General features: G+C 46.3%; 1 long non-coding RNA gene and 1 other non-coding gene across 3 annotated transcripts; one reads left to right on the forward strand and one right to left on the reverse strand.

The window, feature by feature from the left end:
* Window positions 1-7,228: 7,228 nt before the first annotated feature.
* LOC147379146 (uncharacterized) lies at window positions 7,229-26,925 on the forward strand. Of its 2 annotated transcripts, none has more exons than XR_015147537.1 (3): window positions 7,229-7,298; window positions 24,933-25,085; window positions 26,430-26,925. It is a non-coding gene; the product is annotated as an uncharacterized LOC147379146 (long non-coding RNA). The 2 variants fall into 2 exon arrangements; XR_015147535.1 differs by lacking the exon at window positions 7,229-7,298 and adding an exon at window positions 23,895-24,131.
* LOC147379147 (U6 spliceosomal RNA) lies at window positions 21,754-21,860 on the reverse strand. Its single transcript, XR_015135550.1, has one exon. It is a non-coding gene; the product is annotated as a U6 spliceosomal RNA (small nuclear RNA).
* Window positions 26,926-27,097: the final 172 nt, after the last annotated feature.

Raw genomic sequence — 27,097 nt, forward strand, 5'->3', positions numbered from 1 at the left:
TTATCCCCTGCCCTCCACCCTCGGGCCACAGTTGCCCTGTCACCTGTCCAGACCCAGAACTCAGAAATGACCTCTGACTTCCCTCTGCTTGCATCCCTCTCACAGCTAGTTCCCTTGCCCATCCACCTTGCAGGTTTATACAGGTATCCAGACATTTCCCTCAATTATCGTATTGTCCTTCCATGTCCCCAGAATCGTTTATGGAAGTCTGACCATGCACCAAACATTTAGCTGGTCCTTGAGAGTAGAGGGGCGCCCTCCCCCATAGCTGGCCGTTCCATCTTCCCTGGAATACTGGTATTTTGACTCCCTGGCCTCTCCTCCGATTGATTTACCCCTATCACCCGGATTCTTCAATGAGTGAAAGGGGTGTGATTAGTAACTGCAACAGGAATACTGACCATTTCTCACAGTCCTTGATGATGCTCAACGAGCAGACACTCCTGATCCCAGAGTCAAGCACATTTTTCTTAGTCCTGCCTTCAGATGCTGCCAGGGTCCAAGGAACAAAATCCTGGTTCTGTGAGGCTTACCTTTGGATGGTGGGGCCGGGGGGAGGAATAATAATAAAATAATAACAGTATTTGTCATTATTAGGTGAATTATCTAGAATATTGGGAGTGTGTAGGTCCTATGGGAAGATGACAAGATGGAGCAGAAAATGGAGGGGTGGGGTGAGGGCAGATTGCAGCTTCCTCTGAATGAAAATAAATGGAAACAGGAGAACCACAATGCTAGTTAAGTCCTTCCACAGTGTGGGGGACTAAGCGTGTGTGTGTGCTAACTCACGTCAGTCGTGTCCTGAAGCGCAGGACACTATGGACTGTAGCCCTCCAGGCTCCTCTGTCCATGGGATTCTCCAGGCAAGAATACTGGAGTGGGTTGCCATGCCCTCCTCCAGAGGAATCTTTCTGACCCAGGAATTAGAACCCACATTTCCCACATTGTGGGTGGAATCTTTACTGCTGAGCCACTGGGGAAGCTCAGATTAAGTGTGACTCTAGAGCAAATGCTTTGGCAACAAGTCCTTAAGAGTGTGCAGCCTAAAACAGAAACTTCACTCAGTATTTCTACTGTTTGTACTGATAGTGTATTTTTTTTTTTTTGAGCTATTCTCTTAAGTTGTCACAGCAAGTAAATAATTATGTTTGTTTGGATAGGAAGCTAGACTTCAGGATTAGTGAAAGGGAAGGTCAATGGTACACTCAGTTATTTGACTAGGAGCAGTGAAACTGAATTGAGTCTATCCATATGAAGTCATGCCTTTATAAAACATGACATTAGAAGTAGATTTCCTTTTGGGCTTTTTGCTACCAAAATGGCCTAGTTGGCATGTACCCCATATTTTGCCCCCCCCCCTTTTTTTTTTTTTTTTGCTATTTTTCTCTCAAACGGAGCCAGGGTTTCTTGGAGCAATGTGTGATTCCATACCTGGTCTGGGGTAGAAATGAGCAAGATTATAATGCCAGGACACTTATACCTTGTTTGGCCAGAAGCAAAAAGCTTTAAATAATTGGGTCATTCAAAATTATGCAAGGAATCAATCTAAAAGAGGTAAATTTGCCTCGGCCAAAGTTGGGACAACGTGAGCATCAAAAGGAGAATACTGGCTGATATCAATAGGCACAACGCGTTTGCAAAGTCACGGGTCCGTAACTGTACACGAAAAGAGCAAATGTTAATACAATGAATTCTCAAAGAAGATGAATAAAATGTATTTCTACTGAGTCTTGTTATTGAATCCTGTTGGGCTTGTTGACTCACTGTATCTAAGGAGCATACCTGTAAATGCAAACTGGTAAATGTAGCTACATTAGTCAGAAGGCGTTCTTCTCTACCACCCTTCCCTGGCCCAGGCCATGACCTGCTGAATGCCTGCAACAGCCTCCCCTTCCTGCCTCTGCACTTGCCCATCTCCTGTTTTTCCAGGGATTCCCTGGCAAAACTCTTTTAAAATTTCCTTTTATAGACTGTCTAGCTTCTGTGCTACCCTTCCCCATCTCTTAATTTTTCTAATTTTTCTGTGTGCCCTGGTTTTTTCCTTTGGCTAACTTCCTGTGGGCGCTCAGAGTTCTCAGTTTCCTTGGAATCTGGCCTGACCCCGTCCCTTTAGGGACCAGCTTCGGAGCCCGCCTGGAGTGGGGACCTCATCACGTCCACGGGTGTCTGGCGCCACCTAGTGTTTAGTGCTGGAAATTCCTTCTTTTGTTCCCATTTGCCTGGAAGTGCCCTGGGCTTCCTGGAGAGAGAAAAGGAAAACTCGGGCAAATTTCCTAGAATGAGAACTGCAGAATTTCTATGGGCTTGGTCCCTGGCAAACCTCCACCATCGTCAGGGGATTTATAATTTAGCAGACACCATATCCTCACTCATGCTCAGTCTGCCCCTCGCACTCCATGAAGGGCTCTGCTCAGTGCTCCTGTGGCTCTCCCTCCTGGCTGGATCCTGGCCTCTGCCTCAGGCCTCTGTCTACCAGTCTTTCCTCTGTGCTGCCCTTCCATACCTCTTTAAAAAACAGTTTTTGATATTTTCTCCTGTATTCTATAGCCTATCTCAGGGTTTAAGTGACTTATTTGGGTGGTGGTGGGGTTTGTGTCCATGACAGGGGAGTCGTGTTAAATCATTTTGGCACCCAGACTGTGACATTTGGAACCGGCACACAAGAGGTGAACCCAAATTACAGTTTTCTCTTGCTGGCTGTCTGGTCCTCAAGGATCAAACAAAAAAGCCCGGAAAAATCTATCTTCCCTGGAGGTGGGAGCACACGCAGGTGGGAGCAGGAGGGAAGACACAGCCCCTTCCGCCACCTTCAGCGAGGGGCCACCAGCGCAGGAGTGGCAGTAAAACCCCATGAAGGACCCTGGAGGAAAAACTGAGACGCCTTGCCGGGTACCTGCAGAAAGCCCCCAGAGCCAAAGGACAAACTCTCCTATGGGAGGAGGTTTGTGTCCCCGGTCCCTCCATTGGAGCCCACTGGGGAAATTTTAAAAAGCAACCTTAAAAAACCTGACTGTTGAAAAAACTAAGTGCCTGTGTAAACCGAAGTAACTTCTACATTTGCTCCTGTGCTTTCAAATCACCCATCTACAAGGTGGCCACGTATCTCCAAATTTCCTGGAGATGCCAGCAAGTCTTCTGCCAAACTGTCTACTGATGTTACTACAGGTTTCTAGCCTTAGGAGATCACACCCCAGAGCTGGGCCCCCTGATGCCATCCCACCTACATTACCCACACTGGAGGGCTTTCCCGGGTAATGCCCGTTTCACTGAAGACTTTGGAATCTTGCACTTAGAAACAGGTCGAAATGAAACAGCCCTCAGGTTAAGCCTAGGTTGGGCTTCTCTGGTAGCTCAGGTGGTAAAGAATCTGCCTGTAATGTGGGAGACCCGGGTACACTCTCTGGGTTGGGAAGACCCCTGGAGAAAGGAATGGCTACCTATTCCAGTATTCTCACCTTGAGAAGTCCATGGACAGAGGAGTCTGGAGGGCTACAGTCTATGAGGTTGCAAAGAGTCAGTCATGACTGAGTGACTAACATACTTAAGCCTAGGTTAAGGAGGGCCAGTGGGGTGGAAGAATTACTGTATTTTAAATGAGGAGTTTTAATTTAGCAGATGGCAACAAGTAGATGCTAAAATTTTAATATGGGTAACTGTAAGCAGCTCACTTTTAATTTATGAGATAATCTCTTTGCCTGAGAAAAGGATTTGTCTCCTTTCTCTCTCCTCCTTTCCTTGCTTTCTCCCCCCCCCACCTTTCCTTCCTTTATACCTACTTCCTCTCTCTCTCTCCTTTCCTTCCCCTCCCTCTTTATTTCCTTTTTCTCTTTATTTCCTTTTCTAACAAAGTTTTAAACTCTGAAGGAGAATTTTAACTTGGGGTTGGCAAAGACAATCTTCAGGTTGAAGAACTGATAAGAAGTTTGGGTCTGAGGTGTGGTTCTAAATGTGTTGCCTAAAAGCCAAAAGCCAAAAGCCCAGGCCCTAGACATGAGTATGGTGTTGGAGGTGGCCGCAAACATGCAGGGCGTGGGTCTGGACTTCCCACATACCCCAGTGGGCAGCGCTCACACTCCTCTCCTTTCCGCTCTTACCCTACTTGGTTGTTAGAGCTTCAAGACTTGGGGGGATCAGCCAAGGCCAAGCTGGGCTGAAGGTGCAACCCCTGGAGGGAGCAGAAGCCCAGGGAGCAGCATGCTGGAGGCCGAGAGCTCACTGAGTCTGAAGGAGGAGCAGTCTGACCTCTGTATTATCAGTGTTTGCACCTGAGATTTTATCTGAACGTCCTAAGGCCCCCCTCAAGTTTCTTACATGAGGAGGAGGGCTTGGGGAGGCCTCTGGAACTGTGGCTCTCCAGGACATTGCTCCGGCCTGCCCTGTGTCAGCTCCTGTGAGGAAATGACCATTCTTCTCGGTATGACAGGATAGGAGAGGATAAGATTTCTGCTTTAGTCACTAATAAGAAAACTCCTCCTATCACAGGGAAAGTGTTCCCACTTTGGAAATGGGCCTGACCACTCTGTGAAGACTGAGATTGTTGCCAAAACCTTGGCTGTCTGTGCACTAATGCCGAACAGAATACGGAGACAGAGTTATGGAAGAGAAAGAAAGAGTGCCTTTATTACTTGGCCAGGTAAAGGGGAAAAACAGAAAGCTAGTGCTTCAAGAACTGTGCCCCCCGCCCTGGTGGGTAGGGAAAGGTTATATAGTCAGGCAGGAGATTGTGATAAGGATCAAGGCGGTACCAGGCGGCACTAGTGGTGAAGCATCCGCCTGCCAACGCAGGAGACCTAAGAGACGTGGGTTCAATCCCTGGGTTGGGAAGATCCTCTGGAGAGGGCATGGCAACCCACTCCAGTATTCTTGCTTGGATAATCCCATGGACAGAAGAGCCTAGCAGGCTATAGTCCACGGGGTCGCCAAGAGTTGGGCATGACTGAAGTGACTTAGCATGCATATTCTTCTTTCTTCTGCAGTTTCAAAAGGGTGGGTTGTTGACAAGATTAGGGTATGTGCAGGGTCCTAGGAGAAGGCAATGGCATCCCACTCCAGTACTCTTGCCTGGAAAATCCCATGGACGGAGGAGCCTGGTAGGCTGCAGTCCATAGGGTTGCTGAGAGTTAGACACAACTGAGCGACTTCACTTTCACTTTTCACTTTCACACATAGGAGAAGGAAATGGCAACCCACTCCAGTGTTCTTGCCTGAAGAATCCCAGGGACGGGGGAGCCTGGTGGTCTGCCATTTATGGGGTTGCACAGAGTTGGACACAACTAAAGCGACTTAGCAGCAGCAGCAGCAGCAGGGTCCTGGTAGTCCTCTCCTAATATTGATGAGTTTCTGCCTCAGGTGGTTTCATTGCTGCTTCTCCTTTGATTAGCAACTGTTCTGCCCTTTGGAACTCAGAGAAGGTCATGGAGTCTGGAGTCTTGGCTACAAGGAATGGGGAACAAAAAGGCCTCCATGCCCAGGAGTCCCACAAGGCCCTGCTTGGCATCAATGACTGGGTCTGGGACATGTGTCTTCTTTTTTAAAAAAATTATTTATTTATGTGAATGTGTCAGGTCTTAGTTGCAGCATGCAGGTTCTCTAGTTGTGGCACGCAGGCTCTAGAGCAGGGCTCAGCAGATGCTGCACACTGGCCCAATTGCCCTGTTGCAAGTGGGATCCCAGTTCCCTGACCAGGGATCAAACCTGAGTCCCTTGCAGTGGAAGGCAGACTCTTAACCACTGGACCACCAGGGGAGTCCCTGGGGCATGCTTCTTGCATGAGCTAGACTGAGCTAGACATGCCTGGAAGACCTTGATCAAAATGGTGGAGTGAGCACACATCAGATCCTCTCTGTAACCTCCACAGAGGAGTGATTGATGAAATTCACACACACACACACAGACACATACACACACACAATAAATCAGTGAATCAATCAATCTTTGTGACTAATAATGAAGAATAAGCCTACTGCGTGGGCTGGTAAAATGTAGCCCAAAGGTAGAAGGTACCAGGTATACTGTCCACAGGGTGGGCCTCAAGACTCACGTGAGAACAGAGATGAGTGCACCCCATGCTTGGCAGGAGAGTGGACCCATGCTCGCTGCATGAAACTGAGGTAGCGGCTGGTTGTCTTGCCTATCCAGTGGATGGGAGCTGAAAAAGCTCCAGAAATGTGCTGCTTGCCCATGCTGCTGGAAGAAAAAGAGGGATCTTTGTTAAACTGAGGAACTGGGCTGGTCGAGCAAGGGATGCAGCACCTGGAATAGTGTTGGCTGAGAGCAAACGTATGAAAGTCCATAACTGAAGACCCAGTCCTGAGTGTGCAGACCAGGAAGAATGGTCTAAGTCAGCTGCAGAGGTGCTTACCAAGCAAGGACTTGTTCATGGAAAAAACCTGGCAGAATGAGCTGAGAAACAGGAGTGACAAAGAACATTGGGAGGCATACTTTACAGACTCAACGAATAAGAATTCATAACAGAAGGCTGGAAATAATAGATTACCTGAAAATCTAAAACTCATGGAATCTCTCCCACCCCTCCTTAAATTTAGTGGTGGCATTTCTTCCCCCTGCCAATTGAGACTATTTTGCTTAATTCTGGACAACCGAAAGCGCTACAGTCATTTTAACTAGGAGTTTGCATTCATAATTAAAATTGCCTCTTCCCAGATAGTAATAAAAACTCTGAACTCTCTCGGGAGATATAAAGCTTCTTTTGTCTTTGGGAGGTGGCTTCCTTACTTCAGGGAAGGGTGCGGTCAGTTTCTATCTCTTAAACCTCCTTCTCCCTCACCTGCTGCCATTGTGCACGTCTGAGATTGGAGTTCAAGAAGGGGGGATGGTAAAGGGGGAGCAGGAAGGGTCTTACTTCATTTTGTAACAGTGAAAATCTGGATTTGGGATCCCTGAGACTGGCTGAGATTTAAAGCTGATTCTCCTGTGAGTAGTTTTGTGAATTCTTTATAAGGTTTTCCTGCTGAAACTCTCAGACTTCGAGTCCCAGACAGACAATGAATTTTGTTTTTCCAGCTTGTGATGGTTAACTTTATGTGTCAACTTGGCTGGGCCATGGAGTGCCCAGATACTTGGATAAACATGATTCTGGGTGTGTCTGTGGGGGTGTTTCTGGATGAGATTAATGTTTGAGTTGGTAGACTGGGTAAAGCACACTGCCCCTCCCATGATGGGTGGGCCTCCTCCAACCCAGTGACAGCCTGAGTAGAATAAAAAGGCAGAGTAAGGAAGGAACAAAACTGTGTCATTTGCAGATACATGGAAGGACCCAGATACTGATACTGAGCGAAGTAAGTCAGAAAGAGAAAATCAAATATTGTACGTTAATGCATATATGTGGAATTTATAAAAATGATATAGATGATCTTATTTGCATAGCAGAAATAGAGACCCAGATACAGAGAACAAATGTATAGATACCAAGGGGGAAAGGGAGGTGGTGGGATGAATTGGAGATTGAGATTGACATATACACTATTGATACTATGTATAGACAACTAATGAGAACTGACTATATAGCACAAAAAACTCAACTCGGTGCTCTGTGGTGACCTAAATGGGAAGGAAACCCAAAAAGAAGGGATATATGTGTATGTAGGTGGCTCAATGGTAGAGACTCTTCCTGCAATGCAGGAGATGTGGGTTTAATCCCTGGATTGGGAAGATTCCCTGGAGTAGGAAATGGCAACTCACTCCAGTATTATCACTTGGAAAATTCCATTGGCAGAGGAGTCTGGCAGGCTACAGTCCATGGATTCACAAAGAGTCGTAGATGACTGAGCAACTGAGCATGCACACACATGCCTGATTCACTTTACCGAACGCAGAAACTGATCCAGCAATGTAAAGCAACCATACTTCAAATAAATAAGTAAATAAACAAAACTACTTAAAAAAAAAACAGAATTCTCTCTTCTCTGTCCAACTGTTTTCAAGCTGGGACGTCAGATGTCTGTCTTCAGACTCAAACTTGGACTGGAATTTATACCATTGGTTTTTGTGATTCTCAGCCTCCAGGCTCGACAGGAACTATACCATTGGCACCCCTGGGTCTCTACTGGGCCAACTGAGGTTTTGGGACTTGTCAGCCAAATCACATGAGCCAACATAGTAAATCTCTGTCTATCTCCCACTGGGAGGGTCCACAAGACATACCTTAATTTTTATTTTATTTTATTCTATTTTATTTTTAAAATTGAATTATAGTTGACTACATTAGTTTCAGGTGTATGATACAATATTTTGCAATTCAGTATTTTTATAGATTATACTCCATTTAAAGTTATAAGATATTGGCTATACTCCCTGTACTGCACATTGTATCCTTGTATGTTATTTATTTATGTTTGTTTTCATGTAAATCATTTATTTATTATTTAAACTGATAATTTTGTGTTGGGGGATAGCCAGTTAACAATGTTATGATCATTTCAAGTGAACAGCAGAGGGACTCAACCATAGGTATACTGCCGGGGTCCAGCCCCGGTGGATCCAGGGAATTTGAAGGGGAGATGGCTTCGGCGATCAGGATACGATAGAATTAAAGATATAAAGAGTGATCAAATAAGGATAGCTCAGTGAGAAAATTCAGTGGAGAAAAGAGGCTGAATAACTTGGTTTATGTGGAAAGCTAATAAAATTCCAAAATAAGGAATTTGCGTCACCTACGTAGGCATCCTCCCATTCTCCTGGAGGGGAGACACTAAGGCCTCCCTGGTCGGATCTTAGAAGCCCAGGCAAAATTAGTAGGCTTGACGAGCCTCCACGCTCCAGATGGGAATTCAGCCAGAAGGTGAGAGAAAGAACGACATGAGGAGACCAAGTTTTGGTGAACAAGGCCCGCACTTTATTTTCCAAAGTAGTTTTTATACCTTAAGTTGCGCATAGAGGATGATGGGGGAAGGAGTAGAGTCATGCAAGGACAGCAGTCCTTGATCCTAACCGAAGCCAGGCTTTCTTCCTGCAAACTTATCATATGCAAAAGTTTAGGTGATTTACATCATCTTCTGGCCAGGAGGCCTGTTAACATTTTATGACCCTTTCTTCAGAAAACTTTTCTCTAAAGGTGATTATTCTAAAGTCAGGTGCCACCCTCTGAAAGCATTAGATAAAGTTGCATTCCTATAGAGCAAAGGTGTGGTGGACTATAACAAGAAAAGAATTAACTCAAGGGTCCAAGGTTACAAACATTAAAGCTACTACTTACATTCCTATACACCAATTATATTAATCAATACACTCCCAGGGACACAGTAGGTAAGGGATATGGAAACTTAGCAGCAAACATTGGCCCAACAAGTGAAAAACTCTTCACCAATACAATTTCTAATCCATCTTTTAACTGCTCAAAAGAATCTGTATTTAGACAGTTTAGAACATCTCATGCCTCTCATGGTTAGGAGGCTGTGAACAATCACACGTGGCCGGAAGAACCTATTCAGGCAGGCTAGAGAACTTCCAAAGGAGTTTGTAGGTTGAAACACTCTTGTCACGCCCAGGAACTTTATTAACTGGAGCTGTAAGTTAACTCTTTTTCAGAGAGAGGTGGTGGGGGACAGCCCCCTGTAAAGTCAGAGGTGTAGGTGAGAGCACAAAAGTAAAGTAGGCAGACTCTGGTTTTTGGGGTAGGTGCTCGAGAATTTCCAGGGGGACTCCTGAGGCTCGATCCCGCCTTTGCGTACGCCAAGCCTCCTTCCTCATGACCTTTGCCACGGGCGGAGCTCCTCACGCTGGCTCCCGGCAGTGTACATGTATCCATTCTCCCCCAAACTCCTCTCCTATCCAGGCTGCCACATAACATAGAGCAGAGTTCTATGTGCTACACAGTAGGTCCTTGTTGGTTATCCATTTTAGATTGTGTGTTGTTTATTTTATACCTGCTAGTTTGTATCTCTTAACCTCCTTCGCCTATCTTGCCCCTCCTCCTACCCCTCTCCCCACTGGAACCGCTAGTTTGTTCTCTGTATCTGTGAGGCGGTTTCTGTTTTGTTATACTCTTTTTTTTTTTTTTTTTTTTGAGTTTTTGGATTTCACATTTAAGTGAAAACATACAGTATTTTTCTCTGCAAAGATCTTTCACCACCACTGTGAGAAGTAAGTGTGAGAGGGGAACCCTGGCATCCTTGAAGAGCAATGTGATCACCCTTTTCTGCAGGTCAGATCTCACAGTGGGAGCTGCACTAACTGAGACCTAAATGCAATGGGAGTAATTGCATCCAGGGGTGGCAGGAGCCAAATGGTGGCAAGCAACCACCAAAGCAAGGTGGATGTGGTTAGTGTAATGGACAGCAGAATAAGGGCAGCGATCAGGATAGTCTGACTCACAGAGACCTGGGGCATTGGCTAGTTGATCACAATGCTCCTAGAAGTGAAATAGATAGGAAGCCTCCTACTCAATCTGTAGAAACAGAAAAATTCTAGATCAATGGGAAAAAAGTCTAACCTAAATCATTAAAAACAGAGAACTCTGTGTTGCAGCACCATTTAGCCAAGACATGGAAGCAACCTAAATGTCCTTCAACAGATGAATGGATAAAGAAGATGTGGCACATATATATAAGTGGAATATTAGCCATAAAAAAAGAATGAGATAATGCAATTTGCAGCAATATGGATGGAACTAGAAATGATCACATAAGTGAAGTAAGTCAGAGAAAGACAAATATCATATCACTTATGTGTGTAATCTAATTTAAAATGATATAAATGAACTTATTTACAAAATTGTAACAGACTCACAGATTTCAAAAACAAACTTATGGTTACCAAAGGGGAAACATGGGTGAGAGGGATAAATTAGGAGCTTGGGATTAACATATACACACATATAAAATAGATAACCAAAAAGGACCTGCTGTATAGCATAGGGGACTCTACTCAGTATTTTGTACTTTGGCCACCTCATGCAAACAGTTGACTCATTGGAAAAGACTCTGATGCTGGGAGGGATTGGGGGCAGGAGGAGAAGGGGACGACAGAGGATGAGGTGGCTGGATGGCATCACTGACTTGATGGACGTGAGTCTGAGTGAACTCCGGGAGTTGGTGATGGCCAGGGAGGCCTGGCGTGCTGCGATTCATGGGGTCACAAAGATTCAGACACAAATGAGCGACTGCACTGACTGACTGACTGATAAGGGAAAAGAATCCGAAAAAGAATGAATATATGTATACCTGAATCACTTTGCTGTAAACCTGAAACTCATGCAATATTGTAAATCAACTATACCCCCAATAAAATTAAAAAGAGGAAGAGGAAGAAGGAGAAAATACTAGAAGACTATGGCCTCCCAGTCAATCCCCAGACCTGAGCCAGTTTATAGACCCAGAATGAAGGAGGGTGGTGGCTGGTGCCCTTAGGAAGGATGCTGGCACATTTAAACATGGTACTGTTACTCTTCCTCTCATATTTCCTGAAGGGACTGACTTACAGCCTTTTTTCAGGGTAACTGCATTGGGGAAAAGGAAATAATTGGGCATTCTGGGGATGACTGGACACTGACTCTGAACTAACAGTGATTTTGGTAGACCCAGCATGTCAGGGAGTTTTGGAGGTCAGATGATCAGGTCTGTGTCAGAGTGGAGCAGTGGGTCCCTGAGCACATTCTGTGGCTATTTCCCTGGTTCTGGAGAGCACAGTGGAAGAGATACACCTGCTGGTTTGCAGAATTCCCACACTGGCTCTCTAACCTGTGGCCTGAGAGCTATCATGGTGAGAAAGGCTGAGCAGAAGCTGCTAACGCTGCCGCTGCCTAGGAAACTATTAACTCAAAGGCAGTACTACATTCCCAGGGGGACTGCAGAAATTAGTGCCGCTATCAAGGACTTGAAAGATACAGGAGTAGATTTCTCCCCCACCTACTCTACCTCACCAATTTGGCCTCTGCTGAAGAAGGTGGATCCCGGAGAATGACAGTGCATCACGGAACATTATAAGCTTAACCAGGTGGTGTTCTTCTTAAGATTAAAAAAAATTATTTATTTTTGGCTGCACTGGGTCTTCATTGCTGTGCATGGGGTTACTCTAGTTGTGGCGAGTAGGGACTACAGTCTAGTTGCGGTGCACAGGCTTCTCATTGCGTTGGCTTCTCTTGTTGCTAAGCACAGGCTCTAAAGCATGTCAGCTTAGTAGCTGTGGTGCGTGGGCTCAGTTGCCCCATGGCACATGGGATCCTCCTGGACTAGGACCGAACCTGTGTCCCCTGTATTGGCAGGTGGACTCAACCACTGGACCACTTGGGAAGTGCCCAGGTGGTGTTTTTAATTGCAGCGGCTACCAGACATGGTTTCATTGCTTAAGCAACTCAACACATCCCCTGGTATGCAGTTATTGACCTGGAAATTGCTTTTTGCTCATTACCTGTTGGTAAAGGTCACCAGAAATAGTTTTCTTTCAGTTAACAAGATCAGCAATACACCCTCCCTGTCCTGCCTCAGAGGTATATCAGCTCTCCAACCTCTATGTTATAATTTAGTTCACAGGGATCTTGATCACCTTTCCCTTCCATAAGATGTCACACTGGCCCATGACACTGATGACATTATGCTGATTAGACCTACTGAACAAGAAGTAGCAAATTATCGGTATTTGAATGTTAAAGGATGGGAAATAAATCTAACAAAAATGCAGGGACCTTCTACCTTAGTGAAAATTCTAGGGCTCAAGTGGTGTGGGCATGTCAAAATATTGCATCTAAGGTAAAGAATAAGTTGTTGCTCAGGCCCCTCTAACAACCAAAATTGTGGCACAACACCCAGTGGGACTATCTGCATTTTGGGGATAACATATTCCTCCTGTGATGTGTTTCTCCTGCCCATTTACTGAGTGATCTGAAAAGGTGCTAGTTTTGAGTGTGGCTCAGAACAAGAGAGGACTTCACTGGTGGCTCAGACAGTAAAGAGTCTGTCTGCAGTGTGGGAGACCCAGGTTCTATCCCTGGGTTGGGAAGATTCCCCTGGAGAAGGAAACGGCAACCCATTCCAGTATCCTTGCCTGGAAAATTACATGGATGAAGGAGCCTGGCAGTCTACAGTCCATGGGGTCGCAAAGAGTCTGACATGACTGAGCGACTTCACTTTCAGAACAAGAGAAGGCTCTGCATCGGTCCAGGCTGCCCTGCAAGCTGCTCTGCCATTTGGGCCATAGGACCCCGGAGGTCCAAGGGGGCTTAGACTGTCCTGGCAGATAGGGATGCTGCTTAAAATATTTGGTGGTCCCTGTGGGTGAAGCACAAATTGGGCCCCTAGGGTTTCTCTGGAGAACCCAGACTAGTCCACAACTCAGCTTTCCTCCTTAGCTTCTGGTTTCCCCAGACACTGCCACCTCCTCTGAATGCACAGGCCCTTGGCCTCCTCCCAGTGAGCCAGGCACCCAGCCTCTTTTTGTCTCCAACAGCAGGGAATACATATAGGGCTCTGTGCATGGGACCCCCAAGTTGGGGTTAAAAGATAAACTGCTCTTCAATCCACCCTTTGCCGGGGTTCAGTGACGCTCAGAGCACTCCAACACTCTCTCCAAAGGTACCCTCTTCACACATCCTTGAAATGTCCAACAACTCAATCCTTTTTATATCCTCTCAATAGGTGTTGGGTACAATATTTGGATATTGCTTTCTTTTGGCTGTGCTGGGTCTTCATTGTAGCATGTGAGCTTCTAGCTGTGAGGTGTAGGCTCAGCAGTTCCAGCGTGGGGGCTTCTCTCGTGGTGCACAGGCTTAGTTTCCCTGTGGCATACAGGAAGACGGGAAGCTGCCCATCACTGAGCCATGTTGATATAGGGCTTCCCAGGTGGTGCTAGTGGTAAAGAACCCAGCTGCCAATGCAGGAGACTCAAGTTTGATCCCTGGGTGAGGAAGATCCCCTGGAGGAGGGCACAGCAACCCACTCCATTACTCTTGCCTGGAGATTCCCATGGACAGAGGAGCCTGGCGGGCTATGGTCCATGGGGTCGCAGAGTCAGACACAACTGAAGCAACTTAGCACGCATGCATGCCAAGCTGTCTGCGTAAGATCTGCATGCCACAGGGAAACTAAGCCTGTGCACCATGAGAGAAGCCCCCACGCTGGACCTACTGAGCCTGCACATCACAACTACAAGCCCACACACTGCAGTGAAGACCCAGCACAGCCAAATGATCCCTAAGGGATCGCAGATTCTTAACCACTGGACCATCAGGGAAGTCCCTGGACATTACTTTCGAGTTTAAAGTCATGTTATGTACTGAAGAGGTAAAGATAGAAGAGGACCTTTGTAAGGAGATCAGGAGATCATTAAATGTGAACAGGCAGTTATGAAAAATATTGCTCTTGGTAATAAAAGACTTCAATATGTAGGCTAAACAAGAGGCTAGAATAGTTGATAGATGAGTTGATCCAAGGAGAGAGAGAAATTACATTTAAAAGCACCAAAAGATAGAGAAATGAAAATGTGAAGTTGAGAGTCATGGAAGACTGAGAAATTCTAATCCAAGAGGAGTTCTGAATGAAAAAACTGATGAGATCATAGGTGAGGGAATGGATGAAAAACTTCCCAACTGAAAAAATTCCAGCTTAGATACTGTACAGATTGTGGTGAGAGTAAAGTAAAAAAACAAAAAATCCCTCCTGAGCACCATGGCTACCGTGCCTCACTGGGAACAGACAGGGAGGGGGCCACCACCACACCGACCACATTCCCATCACAGGAAACATCTGGGTCAGGAGTGTATCCTGCCTCCTCGGTCCAGGATGGGAGAATAGAGAGCATGTGACTGGCGTCTCCACAACTTTCTACTACTTCCTTCTCTCTCCACAAACTGATCAAACAGGTTTTTGATTTTTTTAAAAAAAATCTATTAAAGATAAACAACTTTTCTGCTGCTTCTTGTGATGAGCTCAAGGCACTTGTTTAGGGTTCAGACACATGGAACACAGTAGGAGCTTATTCCAGGGCTTTTTTTCTCAGTGTTTATTTTTTTTTTTAGGGGATAAAAAGTAAAAGTGTTAGTTGATCAACCATGCACGATCTTTGTGACCTCATGGACTTGCTGCTAGGCTCCTCTGTCCATGGAATTCTCCAGGCAAGAATACTGTAGTGGGTAGCCATACCCTTCTCCAGGGGATCTTCCCGACCCAGGGACTGAACCCAGGTCTCCTGCATTGCAGGCAGATTCTTTACCGTTTGAGACATATTTATTTGGCTGTGCCAGTTTTGGCATGGGGAATCTTAGTTTTCCTACCAGGAGTCAAACCCACACCCCCTGCAATGGTAGCTCGGAGCCTTAGTCACTGGACTACGAAGGAATCTCCTTTTTCTCATTGTTAACACTCAACTCGCTAATAGGGCCTGGCTGATTCAGTGATGGGGACTGGGTTGGTAAGCGAGGAAGCAGCAGGACCCATCTCTTAGGCCGTATTCTGATTGCTCTCCTATTGCAGAGCTGTTGCAGGCAATGGTTTCACAGGATGAACAGAATAGGAAGGGAACTAACAAGATTTGTCTAGTCTTTTGATTTGTAACCTTTAGGCCAATTAAATCGATCTCCAAAAGCAATATCCGCTTATTGTAAAAAGTCTGAATGATAAGGAAGTACACAAATCAAAAAACTTCTCCCTTCCTCCCCTTCATCCTTCAACCTGGGTGTGAGCCCTGTGATTATTTTATATATAGAAGGAAATGGCAACCCACTCCAGTATTCTTGCCTGGAGAATCCCATGGACAGAGGAGCCTGGTGGGCTACGGTACATGGGGTCGCAAGAGTTGGACACGACTTAGCGACTAAAGAGAGAGAGATAATTTTTATTTATTTATTTTTGGCTTCGCTGGGTCTTCATTGCAGCCTGTGGGCTTTCTCTAGTGGCGAGCAGGGGCTACTCTCTAGTTAAGGTGTTCAGGCCTCTCACTGCAGTGGCTTCCCTTGTTGCAGAGCACGGGCTCCAGGGCGCATGGGCTTCAGTACTTGCAGCACATGGGCTCAGGAGTTGAGGTTCCCCGGCTCTAGAGCGCTGGCTCAGCAGCTGTGGTGCATGGGCTTAGTTGCTTCGTTGCATGTGGGAGCTTCCCCAGTCCAGGGACTGAACCCGAAATTCCTGAGTCTCCTGCATTGGAAGGCAGATTCTTTACCACTGAGCCACCAAATACTCACAGGGGGACTTCCAGGTGTGCATCCTTCCAGATTCTTCTCCCTGAGAGGTGGGATGATATGTGAAGTGCCACCAGCTCTGGTTCGCCCACCCTTCTTACCTTCTTCTCTAGAGGAGCCCTCCTCCACTCCTGATTTGAGAAGGTAAATCCTCATCCCCTCGGGGAAGCTGCCACCATGGAATCAGAGATGAAATATGCCAATTCTTAAGTTTTAGTCTGAGAAGTTCTATTCCCGGATATGAAATAGGAAAGACTGCCTGGCCAGTTTTCCCCTCTTCCCAAACCCAGACTAGACAGAGCCGAGGATGAGGAAGACGAGGAGGAAGCGACAGAAAAACAGGGTCTCCTGTGCCCTCCCGTTGGGGTTAGATATAACCATGAGGGTGTTATGGAACACTAGGGGCAGAGTGTGCGGACTCAGGGGCTGAGGGGTCAGCGATAAAGCTGCCATTTGGAGCTTTGGGAAGCAGACACCTATCCTCTTAAAATGGGATACTAAGCAGGCCCCTAAACCTAAGGGCCAAGGTAAGGAAAGAAAACTTCTGCACTGACTAAGTCTAAATATAAAATACCTGACTTTACCCAGGACTGACCATGGTTAGTCAGGAGGGATGGAGACTCCAAATAAAGGTAAAATTGAATTATGTAACAACGAAAGTCATGACAAGTGCACCCAGCTGATATATATATGGCTTTTGTCATGTATCTATATAATTTTAATATGTAGTATATAGATATAATATATCAATATTTATATAAAAATATATAGTCTGTCTCTATATAATATTTGGCCTTTTAAAATTGTTTCCATTAAAAAAAAATTTATTTGGCTTTACTGGGGTCTTAGTTATAGCATGTGGGATCTATTTTCCTGACCAGGGATCCCAAAGCTCCTCCTGCTTTGGGAGCGTGGAATCCTAACCACTGGAAGTCCCGAGTTTCCATTTTTTTAAAAAAAATTCCCAACACAGCTGCAGTGACTATCTCTGTGCACTTTTGTGACTATATGTAGGTCGGATTCTTAGATCAGAAGTCTGTGCAGTGTGAAGTTGAATTCCACTTACGCTTTCGACTCTATTCCTCCGTTTCTTTCTCAATAGACTATCCTATGGGATGAAAAAGTAATGGTTTCAATTCTTCCTCTCCTTCCAATTTAAGATATTTAACATGAAGTGTGGGTTTGTCTATCACCAAAGAGGTTCTGGAAAGTGAATTTTTTGTTTCCCATTCTGTCTTCCTCTCAGGTATTTGTAAATACCTGGATCAGTGGCTTTTATTTCACTTCACTTATTCTTCCCTGGTGGCTCAGATGTAAGCCTCTGCCTACACTGTGGAGGACCTGGGTTCCAGCCCTGGGTCGGGAAGATCTCCTGGAGAAGGCAATGGCAACCCACCCCAGTATTCTTGCCTGGAAAATCCCATGGACAGAGGAGCCTGGTAGGTTACAGTCCATGGGGTTGCAAAGAGTCGGACACGACAGAGCGACTTCACTTTCTTTTCTAAAGGAACCCTCCAGAGCCAGCTCAGTTCCGAGAGATGCCACTAGGTGTCAGTGTAGGTCTTGGTTGGTGCCTTCTCCCGGCTGCTGTTAATTTGATTTGGAGCCTCTGCGTCCTCTCCTGCAAAATAACAAATGTCCGTGATGCAGGGCACTTTCTTCGGGAGGGACTCCAGGGAGTTCAGGAGTTTGCATACGAAGCCAAGAAAGCGAGGGGCTTCTGATAATGATATTCAATGTCTAACGGAGTCGCTTACAGGCAGAACCGGGGTCTCTCCCAGGTTTGATGTATGAGATTATTACGGAGAGGTAATGCAGGCCGACGAACGCTATATGGTGGGCTGTGCAGGTGGGTTCCTGTGTGAATAGGGAATCCTGGCGCTGCCAAGATGGTCACTTCACAGAGTGGAGGGAGAGGGGTGCAATGGGGACCACCATGGAGGGCCAGGCTCCCTCCCTGTTCTCGGCAGCAAAGGACAAGGCCTCTTCTGTGGGATGTGAGGGCGGCCAGACCTGGTGAGAGTCTCTCCCAGGGCCTGCGGTGGAGAACAGAGCATATTTCCTTGGGGAGATGGCCAGAGGGGCTGCCAAGGGGTTGCTACTCTGGAATCTAAAATGTTGACTGAATCAGTATTAAATTAGTGCAGGGAGCTCTTCAATTCAGGCCTTTATGAAGGTGACAGGAGTGAAAGAGGAGTGGGCTGGCACTCTGGAATGAGGTCCCAGCAGAGGTTCGTCCCCAGCTGACCTCCAGGGACAATGGTGGCAGGGCCGGTAGACCCCTAGATAGGGTTGCCAATAAAATAGTCTTTCTTTTCTTCTTTCAGCTGTGCAAACCTTGTCCATGGCCCACCCATTTAGACTGGAGTCTTGTTTTCTGTTTTGCTTTGAGATTCTTATGTTTGAGCCATACCACCAACTTGAAACAATAATTTTATCCTCTTGTTTTGATGTTTTTACCTCCCCTGGGGAGGAGTCCCTGCAGGCTCTAAGGGTGATGAGAACATCCTCTTAAGGCCTCCACATCCCACCCCACGTTGTTCCAGGACCACAGATGTTTTACCCCTTGGGACCCAACTGTGATCACTGCCACTGGGCATCTGGCCATAGATGAATGGATGCTTGTCCTCTGCAGAGTGAATTCTCACCCTGTCATCCAAGTTTTTACTCAATTTTTGCTCATTGGCTCGGCTGTTACCCCCAGGGTGAAGCGCAGGCCCCAGCCAGGTCTCGTCTCTCCCGCAAGCCCTGACCCCAGGCCTCAGGCTCAGGTTAGAGCCTGAGTCCCCACCTCAGATTTCCCCTAGACCTGTCCACCCTGACAGCTTTCTTTCTCTCTTTCTCTTTTTAGTTTTCTCCTCTCTTGTTTACTATTTATGTGGCTACACTGACTCTAGTTGTGGCATGTGGGATCATAGACTTCATTGCGGTACACAGGATCTTTTAGTTGGGGCATGTCGGATTTATTTATTTATTTTTTTTCTTTTTATTTGCAGCATGTGGGATCTAGTTCCCTGACCAGGGATTGAACCGGTCTCCCTGCATTGGGAGCTTGGGGTCTTAGCCACTGGACCCCCAGGGAAGTCCCCAACAGCTTTCTTAGCTGCAAGTCTGGATCTTAGACCCTTTGTTTCTCAGAAGATCCTGGCTCCTGCTGCAGACTGTCTGCCTTTCCCCTGAGCTCTGCAAATCATGGAGTGTCAGGCAGGGGCTTCATAGCACCCCATAATCCTGCTACACTCCTACAGGGCATCAGCAGTAGGGACTTATAGATCTGCATCCCCTTGGGGCCTTAGCATCCTTTCCCCTAGTATATGTAAGGCCTTAATGTGCGTAACTAAGAAGGGTCCCCCAATGGCCCCAAGGTGACTTACCATCCTTACCCAAAGGACAAACAGGCAGACAGTGTAATTTGTTCAATTCTGGACTTACTCTGGACAGAGTTACTTTTACTGTTGACAGAAAACTCCTCAGCTTTGTACGATATGATATGATATGCGAGGTAAATCTATCATTTTGACTATTTGCTGATCTGTGGACGGGCATATAGGCAATTACTGTCTGTTTTCAAATGAGTGAACACTGGGCTCCGGCTTCAAACCTGGGAGGAGTGACTGCTCGCCAGCCTGATGGGGTGGAGTGGAGGTGGGGCTGTGTGTGCTGAGTGACTGTCGTTTTCCTCTTACTCTCTTGCTGTCCCTCATTCCTTGGCCTCTCCTCCCTAAACCCGGGCACTCAGCCTGTTTCTGGGGTCTGGATGTTGGGTTTCTGTCCTGCTCAGTGTCCTTCGCTGCTTCCATCTACAGTGGGAGGGCCATTTTAAACCACACTGGGTGGCAGAGTCTTGGATCTGGGACCAAGGGCAGGCAGGCACTGTGGGGCTTTCTGTGTGACACTGTTAAATATGCTTCCAGGCTCTTGCAGCTGAGGGTAAGGAAGAAGAGTACTGGGGTTCCTATTTTAGCTATTTTGTGCTCAGTGTCACATAGCTGACAACCATAAAAATGGTTCAGTGGTTGGCAGGCAGGCAATTGGGACGTGGGATCAGCCAAGAGGTGAGGGGGGCTGGAGACTGCTATGAATAGGTGAGTTGTGGGCTGGAGAGAATTCTGGTGGTCTGGATCAAGCTCTGGAAGACTCTTTTCTACATTTCAGTTCTGTCCAGGACTGGTAAACAGACTTCTGTTTAAACCGTCTGAATCCCTTAAGTGGGATACTGGCCATTAGAGAAAAGCATAATGAAGCCAAGAGGGAGATGTGCAGAAATGGTGAAAGGGACCCCAGGGGGTCTGGGTGGAGCATGGAGTCCCCTCCAGCCTTTGTGCACATTGGGACTGGAGCCGTCAGCACACCCTCTTGTGACAAGTGATGCACAAAGCTCTTGGACAGCCTGGTCAGAGGATCCCTGTACTTTGCTGGCGCCGACCCTCCAGTCTCCATCCATGTGCTCAGATCCACTTTTTTTTTGGATCCCTTCCTCTCAGTGCCAATTCTAGTCTGGGGTCTGGACTTGGGGATGGAGCTCTGCCAGAGCTCAAGTGGGACCCCCAGCCAGACCCCCAGCTGTCCCCTGATGAACAGCAAGCCCAGAAATCTGTGGAGAGGACAAGCTGGAGGAGGCATTGTACATGCAGCACGGGGGATGTCATTGTCATTTAGTCCCCTCCAGGCGTCTCACACATGCGGACATTAGGCCAGAGGTGTGGATACAGTCAACTCGCTGGGACTTCTTTGGCCCCTGGGCTCCAGGGCCTGGCCTGGCTGTGCTGTTGGTTTCATCACTGGTCATCATTCAGGTTTCTGCCTTCCTGAGTCCAGGAAATGGGGAAATAGATTACTGTGCTGTCATCACCTGAATACCCCCAAACAGCCCTGTTTGAAGACCCCATGCAGGCGAGGGTCTTCCAAGGAGGGGCAGGCGTTCCCCCAGCAGTGCAGCTGGGGCTCTGTCTGCTGCATGCCAGCTTCTGTTGGAACAAGTGTTAGGTTGAGCTGCCTCAGATTCCCTGGGTCGATTAGTTCCAGATATTAAAGCAGACATGGCTCAGATTCACCCTGGACACCCACTTCTCCTCCATTCCTTCAGCTAAAAGAATTCATCACCAAATCCTCTTCTTTCACTTTTTGGAAAAAGTACTCCATACATCTGAAAGATGGGACAGAGTCATGGCAGGAGTGCTGAGCCTGCCAACGTGTTGAGTGTGTTGCCTACACGTACCACTGAATCACTGGAGAAGGAAATGGCAACCCACTCCAGTATTCTTGCCTGGAGAATTCCACGGACAGAGGAGCCTGGCAGGCTATAGTCCGTGAGGTCGCAAAGAGTCGGACACGACTGAGCGACTCTCACTCACTCACTGACCACTGAATCATAGTAAACTGTGGAAAAGTCCATTCTAAAAAACCCACACATTTAACTAATTTATGTTTGATGCTCCAAATTAAAAAAAAAATTATTTATGTGTTTTTAATTTTTTGGCCACACCATATGACATGTGAGATCTTAGTTCCCCAACCAGGGATCGAACCTGCATGCCCTGCACTGGAAACAGAATCTTAACCATTGGACTGCCAGGGAGGTCCCCCCTCTTTTTAAAAAAGTTAATTTTTAAATTTTTATTAAAAAAAAAACCATGGCACATGTCATGAGTTTTCACGTCATCCTTGCATGGGGGCCAGGCTAATGGTCTCTGTATTGTTCCAATTTGGGTGTATGAAGCCAGCATTGTGTTCCAATTTATTCATTGGGGGTACTATGTGGTATGGGTGGAATCTGTAGGAAACATTTTTAAAAAATAACAAATGACATCCTGTGGTCTCTCTTCCTTTTTTATTTTTATTTTATTTTTTACCTTAAGTACAATGTATACCGATAAAAAAGATGTACGTTGCATGTATCTGTGATAATAGCCTCGGCCAAGGCAGTCTGAAGCATATTAACAACAGACTTATCTGTGGAGCAGCACCTTATGTAAGATGCATTTTCCTCTAGAGCCAAGCAGCGCAGAATCCACCTACATGGCAGATAAGTGGCCCCTGGGCCCACATGCAGCCCAGTGCCAGGGCTGCGGCTGGGGAGTTTTCTCAGCCACAGAATTGACACAACAAGGGTAGGATTTCCATTTAGTGCAACAGAAGCTGCCATGTAAATTGGCACTTGGTGCTTTGCAGTCTGGCTGTACTAATGTCATCTATGGAACCCAAGATAATTTCAGTGACATCTTTCTTTGCTCTGGCGGAGGAATGTGCTTTCAGCCAGGGTCCATCTGACAAGCCTGGGTAAAGATTTGCATGGCAGGTGGAGACCGTGTATAAAACTGTCCCCCACCCACTCCAGTGCTCTTGCCTGGAGAATCCCAGGGACGGGGGAGCCTGGTGGGCTGCTGTCTATGGGGTCGCACAGAGTCGGACACGACTGAAGCAACTTAGCAGCAGCAGCAGCAGCAGCTCTGCAAAAGATATAGGGCTAAATAACTTCTTGGTGGAAGCTGATGGAATAACCTTGATTCCTTGCTTCTGGGTGGCCAGGGGCTCCTTAGACTGTGGTGACCAAATGGATCATCCAAGAAAGCTGGCACCCTCATCTGTGCAGCTCTGTGAGCCTTGGGTGTGTGGCTTGGTTAGGGATGTGATGCTATTCATCTGTAGCTCCGCCCCCATCCAATCACAACCTCTACCCTTCAGCCCCAGGTCCTAACTCACACCCATGTGGCCGCAGATTGGCTGTTCATTCTGACCTGCATGCCATCACTCCCTGGTGCAGATGCAGCCTTTCCCCAGGCTGCTGTCTGTTTCCCCTTCCCACTTCAGTTCTCCACTGCCAGCCTTCCCTGGCTTCTCTGCCTTCTCAGTTGTTCTACTGTTGGTCTCTCTAGCAGACCAGTATTGCTCATTTCCCAGAGCCTCCGTGAAACCATCCAGTCTTTGCCTTTTGCTCTTTATCCAGGCCTTGGAGCTCTTAGGAAAGTCATGAAGGTGGAGTCAACATCTAACATCAGCTGGAGACTCTGAGTCGTGTCGAACTTCTCTTCCTCTTGGGACTCCTTCTTGGCATTTCCCTGGAGGGAGCTTCAAGCCTGGGACCTCAAGGCATGGACTACTTCTGCCTTGTCCTGTCTCAGGGCAGTGGGGTCTTCCCCTCCAACTTTCGTGCCTCAATGACTCTGTCGCTCCTTACGCTCCTTTGGTCTGTCTGATTCTCTCTCTGTAGTTTTCTCCTCATCATCCTTTGCTGGACTTTTCCTAGGAGTGGTCAGCATTTCTGCTTCCTTGCTTTTATCACCTGCATGCCTCTAATTGCTTTTTTTTTGGTCACATATCATGAGGGAACATAGTTTGCTGATCAGTGATCAAACCCCTGCCCCCTGCATTGGAAGCTTGAAGTCTTAAGCCCCAAACCACCAGGGAAGTCCCTTGTAATCTTTTGTTATTTAATTTCCATTTCTTCCATTTTGTGAAAATGATATTTTTGAAGGACACAGATGAGGCTGTGTGAGACTCAGTGACTGTTCCTTAAGCTAGTGTCAGGGCTTGTCTTGTATGACCACCATATCCCTCTTTTGGTAGACAAAATAATGACCCTTCAAGGATATTCACGTTCTAATCCCTGGGATCTGTGATTATGTTACCTTATATGGCAAAAAAGACTTGGCAGATGTGACTAAATTAAGGATCTTGAATTGGGGAGATTATCCTAGCTTATCTGGGTGGGCCCAACGTAATCACGGGAATCCTTATAAGGAAAAGAGGGATATAGGAGAGTCTACTTTGGGGAGGAGCTGTGATGACCCAAGCAGAGAGCAGATTGATACTGGGCCAGGAGCCAAGGAATGCTGGCAGCCTCTAATAGCTAGAAAAAGCAAGGAATGGATTATCCCATAGAGCCTTCAAAAGTAACACAGCTCTGCCAATACTTAATTTTAGCCCCATAAGACCCATTTCTGATTTCTTCCCTCCAGGACTGTAAGAGAATAAATTTGCATTGCTTTAAGACATTGAGTTTGTGGTAAGTTGTTACAGCAGCAATAAGAAACGAATACACGTCTCAAAACTCTCTTTTCTCTAGATTGTCCCATCTAAAGTGATGGAAACTTCTGCTTCATCTTCTGGTCTTTTTCAACCTGTTTCCTCCAAAATAGAAAAATGCATTTAGCATTTTCACAATGAATATTTGCAGAAGTAGTCTGTTTAAAATGATACCACTGTATTTAGCACATGTGGGGATACCTCCCTTCTTAGAGAATCTTCCTCCACCCACAGCCCTTAATGGGTAGACCTCAGATCCCTGACCCACCCCCAAAATAGCTGATTGACTCAGGGGTGTGCATCTCATCTAAGGGGACCTTATTGGTCAGCTGGCCTGGTACAGAAGAGGGGAGTTGGGCCAATCAGATGCCCACTCTGGGAAATCTGTCTGGTACCAAGTTTTGGTTCATGACAGGCACTGGAGCGGAAAGACTGGTAGATTTATATCTGGTATGGCAATAAAGGACTAGATGAAATTCAGAGAGTAGAGAAACTCAGAGGTGACTAATTGGAGGATGAGAAGCGGGTGAAGGTAGAGATACTGAGGAACCGCTAAGGCGGAGGAGGCAACAGCCTCTGTGTCTTATAGCAACTTTGGTTTCACCTTTGCTGAGGCCTGTGAGTTTTCCCTTTCTCTGAGACACTCCCCTTTGACTTGGATGGATTTCTGTTCCTTAAGATCAAAGATTCTCAGACTAGAATGATCTGTGTTTGTCCAGTTGCTCAAGCCAGAAACCTGGGATGTCACCTTTGACTCTTCTTGTCTTCTCTGTTGTCCCAGAGCCTGAATACATAAGAAGGAGGACAGCATGGGTCAGACCCTGAGAAAAACCAACAATTTGAGGAGCAGAAGAAGAATCTTCAAAAGGAGAAGAGAAGGAGAAATGGGAGGAAAACTAGGAATGCTTCCTGAAGCATCCCTGAAGTGAAGGAAGTGAGTGCTTAGAAGCACTGAATGCCATCAGATCCCAAATCAACTGATTTTTGTTTCGATGGGTGATGAAAAAGGAAACAACTTTTTGGAAACTCAGTATCTTAAAACTGGGAGCTGGGGGAAGAGCATTTGGGTGAGGGAATACATAAGCCATTCTCCAGTGGAAGCCAAGGCAAGTTGTTTATTAATGCCAACTGCAAAATACATACAGGGATGAGAAATGAGTGACGAGGATTGCAACTAGATCTGACTTTGAGCTCCTCAAGGTCAAGGCTTGTGTCTTATTCACCCACCTATTTGCAATACCTGGCTTAGCTCCTGGCATTCATTCATTCTTGCCACAATCTCTGTCACATATTTAGGTATCAAGAACATAGTAGGCATTCAGTTGGACAAATTAAGCTCTTTTTACATCATGTTCTGAAAATTGTTCATTTGAAAAACTCCAGACTTCCCTGGCTGACAGTTTTAGCCACCAGAATGCATGGGAAGAAGAGACAGTTTGTTTAGAACTAAAGATATTTTCCACTTGTTAAGGAAGGAATCCAGATTTTGAGCAAGTATTGAACTGTGTGCTAAAGAAAATATTTAATGAAAAGAAATTTGTTGTTTGTATGGATGGATCCATGCAACTAAAACTGTTCATACAGAGATAATCCTCGCTGAAAAAGGATTGCCCCGAATGAAGGGGATACCCTGAATGTGCCAGGTTACCACTCTGAAGTCATAATGATCCATATGGAGTACTTTGCCCCATCAAGGGAAATTCAATGTGGACCCTGGACCTTTGACAGTAGAAAATAAACTCCTTACCTCTGTGGCTCATTTTGGAAAAAAGAAAAGGGAAATTGTATAATCAAATGTGCTCTTTTGAAGATTCTGAGAGCAGCAGGACAGAAATCTTGTGGGTAGTATGCTTAGGTTGGGTTGAAAACAACTGGAGTGTTTCTGTGTCCATAGGAAGCCCTCTAGGTTGGATGCAGCCTGGCTTTGTGAGAACTGATTAGGATGCAAAGCAATCTTGCAGTCTTGTTCCTGGAGCGTGTCTCACCTCTGTCCCCTCAACTCTGCCTCGGCCCATTCCTAAGTGTGAAAGTTCTGATTGTTATCTTGGTTACAGAATCCCATTCCTTGTCTGTTTTCTTTTGCCCTTATCCTCACACTTCTTTGAATGTCCTTTCATGGGACGCCTTGATCTGCTCCCAAAGAAATGCAATTATCAGAAATCAACCTCTCTCACCCATTTCTGCCCTAAGCAGCTTTTGCCCACTGGTGAATTTTGCATTGTACTGAGAAAGTCAGCAACTAATACTAGTAACAATAAAATATGTTTGTATTTTTTAGATGACTTTTTCCACTGGGGACTCCCTGGTGAGAGCCAGGCGCTGAGCAGAGTAAGTGTGTGTATGAGCTGGAAATGGAGAGCAAGAAAAAGACCTGGCCGGTTGAAGCCTTTCCTTGACAGCTAATTTCCATTTTTTGGTATCAAGGGGTCTGTGCCAGTAATTGGCATGCAGATTGTGTCTGATGGGCCTGTTATACAGAATAAAGGAATCTGCTAGTTAGAATAAGCCAACCCCAGGCTGATGGATGGGGCATAAGGAGGTCATTGCAAAAGAGAAATTGTGTGTGTGTGTGTGTGTGTCCCTGTGCGTGCGTGTGTTTCACAAGAATTCCACCCCCCCATCTCCCTCTTGATCCAGCAAACTCTAATCTTTCATATTGCATTGAGACAAATGTTGCTCCATTTCTCTCCCTCTCTCTGTTTTTCCCTTAAAGGGATATTTGATAGAACCCAGTCCAGGTTTTAATAAAGTGTGGGGGCAAAGGAGAAATTAAAGCAGTGTCATGGTTTGTTAGCAGCCCAGGATCTTCCAGGATGGGCCCAGGCTACAAATTATACTCTGGAATTAATTGGCAGAAGGTAGTTCTCCCGTCCATCATGCTTAATCCAGAGGTGTGGGTGGAAGGGGCTGTGGGGCATCTACAGGAATGTATATACTCTTATCCAC

This window comes from Bos grunniens, chromosome 1 (genome assembly GCF_055505025.1).
Source record: "Bos grunniens cultivar Pamir isolate PY7600 chromosome 1, Bosgru_T2T1.0, whole genome shotgun sequence".
Classification (NCBI taxonomy): Eukaryota; Metazoa; Chordata; class Mammalia; order Artiodactyla; family Bovidae; genus Bos; species Bos grunniens.